This window comes from Labrus bergylta, chromosome 2 (assembly GCF_963930695.1).
Source record: "Labrus bergylta chromosome 2, fLabBer1.1, whole genome shotgun sequence".
NCBI lineage: Eukaryota > Metazoa > Chordata > Actinopteri > Labriformes > Labridae > Labrus > Labrus bergylta.
In genome coordinates this window covers 26,752,685-26,765,831 of record NC_089196.1, presented here as the reverse complement: position 1 = coordinate 26,765,831, position 13,147 = coordinate 26,752,685, and the positions used below count along the sequence as shown (strand labels likewise).

General features: G+C 38.8%; 1 protein-coding gene across 5 annotated transcripts in view; it reads left to right on the top strand.

Annotated features, from left to right (window-relative positions):
- grid2 (glutamate receptor, ionotropic, delta 2) overlaps window positions 1-13,147 on the top strand; it is a 519,407-nt gene that overhangs the window by 4,843 nt on the left and 501,417 nt on the right. The gene's annotated exons all lie outside the window — the stretch shown is intronic.

Below are 13,147 nucleotides of genomic sequence, written 5' to 3'. Positions count from 1 at the left end.
GCAGCGTGTCAGAGTGCATTCCTCCTGCATTACATGAGGCAAAGAAGCCAGCAAGCGTGTCTGGTTAATGCTCGTTCAAGTCATATACTGCACATTGGCACACTTCTTCCCCTCTCATGCACAATGCTCATCCCAATTCTAGAAACAGTGTATTAGATTGGTCCTGGCTGTACTTAAGAGTCTTAATGTGTGGCTTGAGCCTTCAGATTAATATGGCTGTTCACACTCAAATGCCAAGGGCACAGAATATTGAAATGATTCAAAGACATGTTACCCAATGTCTTTATCCATTACAGACACGTATAACAGATGCCTCCATGGAGTGCTGCAAAGTAGAGAATGAATGAACTAACACTTGGATTGAGAGAAGGATAAAAAACGGTTCACCTGATATGTTATCTTTCAAGCAATCCCTCACACGAACACTTTTAAAGTGATAAAAAAAATGCATTAACTATTGGAATATAGTCTAAGCTGATTTTAAGATTGGAACAGTATTTTGCATGATCTGTGTCTTGTCATGCCGTTGCCTGTCATCCTGTGTAGTGTAGCCTGCAGTAATATGATATGAGTGTATCTACAGTATTACACCTCAAGTACCTCATTTTTTCCTGTGCTACATCAAAGAACTTGTCCAAGACACAGCATGATTACATGGATTATAATTTACATTTTTTTAGCACCTATACAAAGCATAACAGTTCTTCCTTATGATATGGCAATGATGATTTAATGACAGTTTTATATAGTGGAAACAGAAAATGTGTGGAGGAACTTAGCATTAGGGGAAAACTCATGCTTGCCTTTAAATATACAATTCAATAATAATAATGATAATATAATAACTTCATTTATATAGCACCTTTTAAAAACACAGGTTTACAAAGTGCTTTGACAAACAGCAAGAACAAAAACAAACTAAACCAAACACAGAAGAACATAAACAACAGCAAGAACAAACAAATGCAAAATACTAAGAATAATTAAATACAATTCAACAGAAAAGAACCCAAAGTGCACGATACACAACCAGACATATATAACCCGACCATCACAAGAACCATCATAAGAACCCAGGCAACACAAGAACCATCACAAGAACCATGATAAGAACCCAGGCAACACAAGAACCCAACAACACGAGCTGAGACCAAGAGGACCAAAGATTTAAAAACATGTAAGAAACTAAAAGAGATAAAAGCAAAATAAAAAGATAACACCAATACGAAGGTAAGAGCAGTAAAAGAAATAGAAACAAGTGGTTAAAGGATCAAAAAACCCAAAACTATAATATTAATAAAAATACAAAGTAAATATAAATATGAAACATAAACAGACTAAGTAAGATAAGAAATTACCAAGTTAAAACACAAGAGGAGATTAAGATATGAGCATAAATACGAGATAAGACCGTAAATAAAAGGACATTAAGAAGTAAAAGAAGATAAAAATAGTAAAACCAATTCAAGGGCATAACCAAAAGTTAAATGTTTGATGCAGTGCAGCAGAGTAAGAGGACAATGTGGGTTGTCTTAGCTAGCGTTCTTATGTGCAGTTTTCTTCGTTATATGACACAGTTCATCGAGATAAGACTAAAGCCAGCACGTATGGTCCCAAAATTGGGCTATTAAGTGTGACATCAGACTCATTAAGGAAGTCCACTGGGATCCATTTATTAAAGCTGTTGCTGTTTAGTGCTCTTGTTAAGTATTCACATTTTGATCCACATTTCTATGGCAAACCCATGTGACTGCTATTGTTAGTCAGATGACACAGATTTCAGGCATTTCTTGTTCCGATTATGTTCAGTTTTGTATTGAAAAAGAAAAAAAGATCCGCTCTTTGAATGCAAAATAAAATCGTCCAACATTTGCATGAACTAAATCCCTTTATCCTTGTCCCTTTGGTGCAGTTTTCGATGACTGAATTTTCAGGACTCCAGTGCCATTTAGGTGAAAGCTACAGATAGGGGAAAAAATAAGTCATGTCATCCTTTCGGTCGCTCAGTCCAGTTTTGGTGATGAGAAGGGGTTGGGGGAATGACAATGAGATTATTGGATCTATGCAGAGTGTGCACGTGTGTGTGCATGTGGGGCTCTGTCCCATAACAGTGATGAGAGAAAGAGAAGATTTCCGTCATTTCAATGGAAAGAGTTGAAAGGCTGAATGGGAGGCTTTCATTATTCGGGTGAGGAAAAATGGGGGAGAAAGACAGGGTGGGAGATTTGTCCTGACATGGCCTTGGTTTTTCTTTCACTTTGCTGCTATTCTGGTCTTTTCCATGGAGAGGGATTTCTAAACATCTCACTGTGTGTGAAAGGCTGGGTTTTGTCTACGAGTTTCACAACTGTCAACACCATTTCCTCTTTTGAACCATCAACTCCTGTTTGTGTGTGTGTGTGTGTGTGTGTGTGCGCGCGTGCACATGTGTGTTTGATTATGCAGCTATGCTCACATACGTAAAGGTGGTAGCCGGGCAGTAAGTGTTAAATGCTTCACATCCTTAGAGTTATATGTCTATGAATGATGACAGATGTGTTTTGTACATGCTGTCTTTGGCTAGTAAGATTTAGCACCTCACCTGTGTGCATGCATGCATACTTGTGTGTGTGTGTGTGTGTGTGTGTGTGTGTGTGTGTGTGTGAGAGAATAAGACTCACAGAAGTGCAAGCCATGCGTCTGGTGGATGTGATATGTGCAGCTGCTGTGCATCCTCTGGTGGAAGCAGACAGACAGCAGCTCTGACGTATGTACCTGTTTACTGAGGCAGAACCTTTAACCAGGCCACAGAGACAGAGGGTAAGAGAAATGTGTGTGTGGTGTGTGTGTGTGTGTGTGTGAGTGTGTTTTTCTGAAGTTGAGACGGACTGACAGGTAGCTGTGAGAAGAAGTATGATTGCTTGTCTGGGGCTGGCTGCAGATGTAGGCGCTGAGAGAGAGCCCAGATGAAGGTGCTTCATCTCGCAGCAACAGCAGTCAGTGATGCAGGTAGAACAGACCAGATGGCCTGGAAAGACATGTACAACAAGTGCCCTTGTTCCCGGATGATTGTGTTGTGTGTTTGTTTTTATCCAGTCGGCACACATTCAGTCAGACATGCTTAATGTCACCTGAGGACAAAAACCTTTGTTGTTCACGAGAACAAGTGTCAGGCTGATATTTTGTGGAGATTGACTTAAACCGCTCTGTGAGCACTCACGGTGCATGTAGATTACACACGAAAGTGCACTGAAATGAGCATTTTTCCAAAATACCAGATCACATTTTGGCTCAATTGTAATGTGAATTGAATACATTTTCTTCATAGACATTTAAATCAATATCATTGGCCCATTTTTAGTCAATGTTTTGTTTAGGAACTAAACAATCAATTGAATAAATAAATGTCTACCTTGTAATGTTTCAGAATTTGTGAAACTGGTGGAATGCAGTTTTGAAGGTGGTTTAGCATCATGGTTTTTGCCATTTTTGTATGTTTTTTAAGCAAAAGGTGACCAGATTTTAATGAGGGGTCAGAGCTGGAAAGAAGTAAAAAGAGTTAGCTAATGCTGTTCTCAAAGTCGTAAAGCAACTGTAGGTTGCTGCTTGCTTCTGATCAACGTTTAAAGCATGTCACATGGCCGTGTAATGCAAGAGACACAATGAATGGTAATCTATACGCACAATATTATCCATGCACAGCGCTCTAGGCAATCATTCTGCCTCGTAGGAATTAATCAAACCAATTGGTAATTATTATTCAGTGAAAAGCAAAATACAAATATGCTGAACAAACTGACACTCAGTGGAGTATAATCATTTGTATGCAGTGAGTCTTTTCTGCGTGAGTTCTTTGTGAGCCTGTGTAATAATGCTAATGAATAAAGAAACTTCAAAGTCATACAGAATTGTATCCTCAAGTATGACTGTCAGTTTTGGTTTTGCATTCATGTGTTTACATTTATATGTTGTACATAATGTACATATATGTGGGTGCGAGTCTCCTTGTATGGTATTTACACAGGCTGTACTTCCCTCATTCTTCAGTAGAGTGAAAATGTACAGCTCCCCTCCCCCCCTCTCCTTTCTTCTTTTAATGTTGTTTTTTTGCTCCCTCTCTGCTGGCACAAATGCAGTTTTAGTCTTCCAGCAATCTGCACTGTGTCTCACTGGGGCAGTGGGTGCCCTGGATGTGCATAAAATGTGTTCTTGTGTATCAAAGACCGTAGTTGTGGTTGCATCTCAGACACGTGTGGGTGTGTGTGTGTGTGAGAGAGCCCATGTTCATGCATTAAGCAGTGTGTTAACTTCCTGCGATTGCGTTGAATCCTAAAACACTCCTTTGCTAACATATTTCTGGATTGCCTTTTGTGTGTAAAGGCACATGCCAGGAGCGTGTGGGTGTGGATGTTTTTTTCATGCATGCGTGTTGTTGTCAGTGCATAATTTGCTAACAGTACTTCTCTGTCCTCTGTTTTAGTTTCTCTCCAACCAATCATTGGCAGCCTACTTTTCAAAGCACTATAAAACATGGAAACCTCGGCATAGGCACGTTTGTGCTCAATGTGCACAAAAGCACATAAACCAGAGTGTGTGCACCTCCATACTCAAAAGACATGCCTACACACTATCAAAAGAGAATCTGCACACTAACTCAGACATGCACATTTCAAAAGAACATTCCCTTCATAGTTTTTTCATGCTTGATTAATTTGTAAATGATTAATTGAACTGTAAAGTATGTAGATGGTTGGCCCTGAACTTGTACTACAGCCTTTTATGATGGCTTCTCCTGATGCAGTTTTAATCTAGCTCACTCAAGCCCCCCCCCCCCCCCCCCCCCCTCGGTTGTGAGCGTTACACACAACATGCTATGTTTTTTTTGTTTTTGGACGACATTGTCTCCTGTGTTGCCTTATGTTGCAAGACCCCTGTGTCTCATATTAAAGCTTTACTGCCTTCATTATCCACACCACAAATCATACATGTTGTTTACTGAGTGGGGTTTTTAGTAACAACAGGTTTCCAGACCATCACATTACATCACACCTTATCTGCTAATATTCACAACACTCCCACAACCTTCTCCATATGTTCACCATCAAACAGTGAATGAAACAGCCAATTCATTTAATTTGTTAACTGATTAAACCAGTTGTGTTTTTTTTATAAAGATAATCATGCACTGGACTAAAAATAAATTATCAAATTGAATGAGTTACTAATTAAATTTGGAGGATATTTATTTTCTTTTGCAGGCGCTCTTTTGTTGATACTGTGAAAATGTTATAGCCTTGATATATAGGCAAAAGCTGTCATTATCGCATCTGACACTTTTGCTTCTTCCGGCGTAGTTTTTTTTACACCATCTCCTGCCTCCTGACTGTGCATGCCCACTGAATGCGACGCAGCGCGGCTGAAAAATACACCCCCATACATTGTGTATTGTAACCGTCTGATTCACTGCTTAAAAGCATGCATGGATATGGATATATCAAGCGATGAGAACGGAGGTGGCTGTGTCACTTTTTAATAGCTTAACGCCTTCAGTATGTCAGAATCATTATTGCAAAGAAAACGGTAATATACTCCTCTTTTGAAAACAAACCTTGTGGAGTCCTGGTTTAGTTTGTTGAAAAGAAACCTAAAATCAAGACAACAAAATAATCTGCAGTGCAACTCTGGAAGAATTGGTCGCTTTCAGTAGTCTCCCACTGTGAGGTGCACGTGTGAACAAGCTACGCAGGGAGATTTCAGGTGCAATCTTAAGGAAATGTTTTTCGGCATATGTGTTGACGGCTAATGAATGCTACATTGATTGAAGTTCAAGTATAGGACGAAGCTCCTGGTGTTATGGCCTGGGTGTAATTCACAAAAGCATTTGAATTTCCATTCAGGTCTGTTCTCTTCTCATTTGGCTGTTTGATAACTTGTTTGACATCTGTCTCCCTCATTCTCCCTTCAGCCTTTTTGCTCCATTGTTTCTGTTTTTTATTTACTGCAACTGTACTGTACCTGCCTCCTTACCTGTTCTCCCTCCCTCCACCTCCACTCCACTCTCTCCCTTTTGTCTCTCCCTCCCCCCTGATGTTTAATATGCTGTCAGTGATTAGAGGAACAGGCAACGGAACTGAGAGGTGTTAAACACTCTGATTATCACTGCTGTGGAATCGTAATGTGCTGTTTGTTTGTCTGACACAGTTGGCAACACGTCACAGAGCTGTGTGCGTGTGCCCATCTGGATTGGAGCATTCAATCTAGTGTTCATCTAGAGTCTGAAAAAAAAGTGAATCAACAAATTGAGTGGGTGAGATCAGAAAGAGCAGCCATTTAAATACGGTTTGCATATTGTGTCTCTCCTCGGTGTGCGGATACAGAAGGACTGACCACGTTCGCTCTTGCCCACATTAATAATTAAAGGCTACCACTGCTTGTCATGCCCACCATATTCAATTACTGTGGTTAGCCATTAATGTTAACCTGAGCAAATTGCTATTCTTTTAAAATCAAAAATGAGACAGCAGTTGAGAGCATAATAGATGGTGTTTTATGCATGGCGTCTTTTGTGTCTTTCTACTGTAATGTGTTTGACCACACATCAGATTAATCTAAACCAATTGTGCGTTAGCCAAAGCTGGAGTGTGCATGACTCACAGACCGCAGCCTCCATCTGCAGCTCTAAAGCTCAGTTAATGACCCACTGTGGCCAAAGTGTAACTAAAGATGTGAAACAAAGCCACACTTGTTTCTGTTGCCCTTCACCCATCTGAAGAGCAAGTTAACACAGGCGAGAAAAACTATGCATATATGTGTTTGTGCATAAGGGCAACATGCACTTTGTCTAGCCTATATGTTAGATGTACAACATTGTACATTATAGATATACATGTATTAGAGCTGTGCAATAAATTGCAATTTCATCATTATCATGAAATAACAACTAACGCAGCATAAAAACCAAAGCCTCTCTCTCAGCATGTGTACAGTTTATCTATTGATTGGAGAGCTAGGTATAATGCTAATTATTCAGATGCAGTCAGATATAGGTAATGCTAATAATCAGCTACCCTCAGGTTAATTGGTGCCAATTTAGTGTTGAACTGAAAAAGCTTTTTGGATTTATTTAGGATTCTGGTGGAACACATCACAAACACAGGTATTAAAAACATGAAGAACAGCAGAAAACTGTGTGCTATAGTAAACAAATCCCTCTTTGATGCTTTATTATTAATCACTCCTCTTATCATTATTGTAGTATTGAACAGTTTTATTGCTCATTGATTTTTTTTTCTCATATCATGCAGGTCTAACATTTATACAGATAGAGCTAGAAAACATTTACATATATATATATCATAATTAATTGCAATACATTGAGTTAAGTACTGTAAAACCAATACAAATTAAATCTAAATAGCTGTGTTTAAATGCGCACAGTGTTCCATGTTATTGTGCACATGTAGTTAGGAGGATACTAACAATTCTGTGTCCTAACATGCATCGCACGAGAGGCACAATTTGTAGTCCAAAACTCTACTTATGAGAGAAAAGATTCAAAATACATGACAGATTAATCCAGTGATCTGATTCATTTCACATTCTTAAAAATCTCAGCATGTTGTACACTCATGGTGAGTGGACGATATATTGCCCCACATGTTAAAGTCAAACTACCTTTACGTTTATCCATGCTGATCAGCATCATTAGATTGCAGCAGCACAGATCCCGAGGCTACAAATGTGTTGTGTGGAATGATTAATGCAGAGACTGCGTGCAGTGCAAACAACATTAGGTCATAATAAATACGTTAGACAGTAACAGCAGGGGGGAACAGTTGGCTGTATTGGCCGTTCACTCAGCACTGTGTGGTGGGATTGTGATATACAGTAGGTCAAACTGTTTACTGTTATGCTTGTTTGTTTAGCTTTCTTGCATGTGGCAAGATGAAATACAAATTTTTAGCTAATCATATTTAGAAGGCAGGTGTTTATCAAAATCCAGATCTTAGTTTACAGCAGCACTTCATCAACACTTTCCCACTTTTCTCATAGACGATATATGTTCTTTGTTGTTGTACAGCTATTGTGTGCAGCTCTTAATAAATGTAAAAGTGTGTGTCTCTCAGCTGCCTCCAATCTCACATAATTCACAGCTTTATAATAGCTTACAAATGTGTCTCGTCAAGCAGGTGGAGTAAAAACTTCATTATTATTTACAGCAGTGAATGCCACTGGGACTAGAAGCAAGGTAGCATATTGATTATGGCTGCATTTTTTGTGCTGATTACACAGTCACTGTAATAGTTACATCGTTGAGATTAAAGGGGTTCAATGTAAGGCTCTGTGTGGAGGTCCTCAGTGATGTTGAACTGTTTCCTGTGTGGTTTTGTTCAGACCTTTGTCAAACAGCCTGTGTTGTGGAAACAGATGTACAACATTTTATAGATGAATTGTCAACAGTCAAATTATAGCCAACTGATTTGAGTAATATTGTAAGAAAATGTAATGAAACATTTTGATTTCTTTCTTTCTTCCCATTTAAATATTGACTTTTTTTTTTTTTTTTTTAATCAAAGTTTTATTCATTTTCAACATTTTTGTGACATTTATGGCACATGTACAGTACGGTACACTAACAAAATGTATGACATCCATTCCTAGACAAAAAATAAATTATTGGACATAAAACATTCATATATTCTCATTCACATCATCATTCAATTGACACTGTCACAGTGTGACACATAGCCAGAATTCACCACAGATATCCTCTGCCCTCCCCCCAGAATTCCTTCATCCTTAAATTGTGTTCATATGTTGACATCTTAATCATCAGTCCTATTCTTCCCTATGGGACACCTTGAGTTCTTCCAGTTTTGCAGTATGATCTTGTAGCTGTGTTAAATCTAACTTAAATACACTAAAATACTGAATTTGTAATTCGATATATTAGGTACCATTATCGTGTCACCAAGGAGACCAAACCATAGATGTATGGGCAGAGTGACACCAATCCAACGTCAAAACATTGGAACTTTTATTACTTTTTTGTTTTCCTTAAATCGTGCAGGAAACCAAATATCTTTGGGTTGTGTACAAAACAAAAAAAAACAAGGACATCATCTTGAACTTTGGGAAAAGTTGTACCATTTTCAGATATTTTATAGGCCAGTCCTAAATGTGACTTGTATGTCTTTAAATTAACATAAAACCCATCAGATAAAGTCTAGTACTGAAAGTATGCTTGTAGAAAACACAAAAAGAACAAATAATATATTCTAGCATTCTTAAATGCTGTACAGTATGCTAAACCTTCCTTTACTTATGGCTCTGCATCCAAAAAAAGTTTCAGTACCACAGACATATTACCCTCTTGATACCAAACCAGCAACCCCTGCAGACATGTCTTACTTCAGAGTGCTCTTGAGGACAACCAGTTCTTCTTGCAGAGTGGAGTCTGTGATTGAGACAGCATCATTAGACCCTCTCTCGCTGTGGCCAGCCCTCCGGGCTCTCATTCTCTCACCCCCCTTTGCTTTTCACTTGTTTTTCCTTCAGTCTCTTTCTCCCTGCACGCCCCTCCTGCCCACACACGCACGTCTTCACTCCAGGCTCTTTAACCGTCTCCTGACCTACAATCAAACGAAAACTCACATCTGTTTACTCCCCATCAAGCTCATACCATGACATTATTTTTTCTCTCTTACTTTTGGAGTATTTGTATTTGTTTTTCATGAATATGGATTATCTGAAGCCTATTCCTCTTGCTGCTGGCTTCATACATGCATTGTAGTGTGAAAGCCTCTGCAACATTGGATCTATTTTATTTCATTTACTCATATAGTGCAAAAAAGAGTCCACTCTGCTGTTGGAGTTATTAACTTAGTTTTCCTATTGTGCAATTTGGCCTAAACCATCAAAAACAACAATACTCCAGAACAGACAATACTCACTGGACTCAGAGGCATATGTTACAAAGAAAGATTTTGATCTCTTCTTTCTACAATGGAGTATAGCTTGGGAAACAAATCTGTACACCATGACTGGCTAAGCTCTTTGGACTCATCTCTCCCCTGCTTCAATCTGCAAATTAAACTGCTTTTACTTGCTGCCTCAGTCCACTCCCCCCTCTCTGTCTTCATTTGGCATTGCTTTCTTTGACTCAGGGTGTCAATATGGAGTAAATTAAATATACCTCTTCCTTACTTCATAGATCTTTTTCACAGCGATCATTTTGACCTGTCCTATTTGAAATACCATTTGGAAGCAAAACATTAACAATGACTTAGCAAGCGAGGAAGGCAGAGCAGTGAGCGACTTTGCATTACCCCTGTGCTTTGTGGTATGTTAGAGCCATTAGCACTCTTAGTGATTTCCCCCGAGTTTTCATGCTGCTACGTAACAGTCATACTCTGTGTTGTGTCTATAAGAATTTGTTTTCTTTGTGAGGAATTAGACCATCGTTTATAAATCTTACCATTCCTGTTTTTAAGGTATAACATGCGACTTTTTGTGTAGATGTGCTGTAGATGTCACACTTTTGCACCACTCTCTCTGACCAAAAACAAAGCTTTACTTTGTTGTGGAAATACTACTACTGTCCATCAGTGCACCCCTTCCCTTTTCTCTCTCCCCACATAGTGGCAGGTTTAACAGTTAGAGAGGGGAACGGTTCATGCAAAAACCCAAATGAATGAAACATGTTTGAGCCTCTGAGCAAAAGATAAAACGGCTGATTGAAGTGCTGCCACACGAGTGTGAACACAGAGCTAGGAACAACAAACCAAGAGGGAGTTTGAGTTCATTTAATTTTTTTTTGAAAGTCAATACTCAATGATATATTAGGATATATTTGTGCTGTATTAACATTTAAAATGCTGCATATTAGAACAAGGGATTAGTGTGTTCTACTTCCCCTCAGTTTTCCTTAGATCAATATTTAGATGAAATATATTCATTCAATACAATACCTCTTTTATTAGGTTAATTAAAAATAGTAGAAGTAGGCTTCATCCTTTTTCATGTATCTCATATCACTTAAGCATAGAGTTGTATGATTTTCTTTTACATGAGGAGGTTCAAGTAAAATCGTAAAAAAAGAAATCCCATTTTACCTTCCAGTCAAATGCCCCCCCCCCCTCAATAATTCCCCCCATTGTTCACTTGTTAAACAAACATCTGTTTCCAGTTCCCCTTAATGCTGTTTCATGTCAAAAATGATCATGAAAGGTCAAAGGTCAATGTTTGGATAAATATAATCTTCAGCCAAAGTAAGCACATCACAGCGAGAGGAAAGAGCCTTACTTTACCTTTTGTTATTTATAACCATTATTCACATGGCTGAAAATATCTCTTTGCGGTATTAAATAAAAAGAATTAGAACTGGGCACTGGTAATCCTTATGCAAATGTCTTATTCAATTACACTGTGGTCCTGAGCATAAGTCTTGTAGCTAAATCTTAAAAAGTTAAGCTGCAAATCCTCTTTAGTCTGGAGGTCCCAGCTCTAATCGCCAGGATATTGTTGTTTTTGGTCCTGTTAATTCCTTTGATTTCTGGTGACCTGTGTGTGTATATGTGTGTATGTGTCTTTGTTTGTGTGTGTGTGTGTAGGAGAAAGTATGAGTAGGCGTTTTTCAGTGTATGCATATACATGACTGCAAGCAAAGGTCAGGATATGTGTACCATTCCCAAATACTATCTGTCATTATCCAAAAATATATATATTGCACACCCTAATACACACATACTAACTCGAACTCATACACACACATTTAAGGGAGTTAGCAGAGCTTAGAACAGGACATGCACAGTAGGACAATGCTGTAATTCAGGAAAGGTTTAGTGGTGAGAGGCAGAGCAAGAGTGGATTAGTACAACTACAAGGCAGCAAGATTCTAAAGTCAACATACAACATGGAAGACGAACTGATTTTATGCAGCAGCAAAACAGAGCCGTGAAATGAATGCATGTTCACATAGTGAACATAGTTTTCTATAATGATGAAGGAACATTTCTGTGCACTCTGTCATGGACTTATGTTCTGTGGACTTGTATTTACCTGCATGTGAGAGACCCTAAATCATGTCAACAAACTGTATCTTTGTTAAGTTAAACAGTTATAGGACATAGAGAGGGAAATACCTAAAGGTTTACAAAAGGATTATTGTAACATTTAATATTTCATTTTAGGATTTAATGTGCATCTCATGACTGTGCACAATCTATCATTTAAAACAAATGTATCTCGAATAGGTTCGGATGAGTCAAGCGGGAATTCAGAGCTTCATAGCAGTGCTACAAATGTTCTGCATTTTGAGTGTCTGTGCGGATAGACATAGAAATCAGATGTACAGTGCACACCAGAAGTGGTAGACCTTGGCAGTCAGCTGTTCATGCACACATACGCAGACACGCAGAGACACTCGGCTCCCATCGAGAGCCGTCCTGTCTGGCTGTGGGACTCAGCAGCCCAGCACAATATGAGAACAGACAGTCTTATTTTTCCATCTCCATGTAGTTGCCGAGGGTTATGCACACTGGACAGCCATCTAACCCCAGCACATTACTGTGCCGTCAAACCAAATCAGGCGTGTGGGCATGCTCTCATACTGTATGTGTGAGCATTATAAGGGTCAGCTCAGTGCATGACGCTCTGTACAGTATGTTTGAATACATGTGTGCCTGTGCCTAGTGAAATGTTTCTCTTGTATTATGCAATGTTACTGGGTTTGTCCTTGTATGTGTGGAGCCTATGTCTGTGAGTATGCAGAATAGAGTGGGAGGAAACTGTAATGTGTAATGGGCCTTGGTTTCCTAAGGGGGGGAAATTACCGCACTGCTGGAATGTAGCCTTACTAGAGAGAATGGTGGATGCAAGAGGTAACAAAAAATGTGAAAAGTGAGCCAACATCATGCATTCCAGTGGGAAGGGGAAAAACAGAAGCTAATTTTGTAGGCCGCTCATTTGAAATCATGTTTTAAAGCTCTTATAGTCACATCAGGTTTATTTGATTTGCCCTCATTCACCTTCCTACAAATTTGTCAAACATATTGATGCTTGGTGTGAACTTGACACAAAGTCATTTTGATGAGAATTATCAGTCAACAGTGCTAATTACTACTTCAATTTCAGATGATTACAATATTTCAAATATTACAAAAAACTC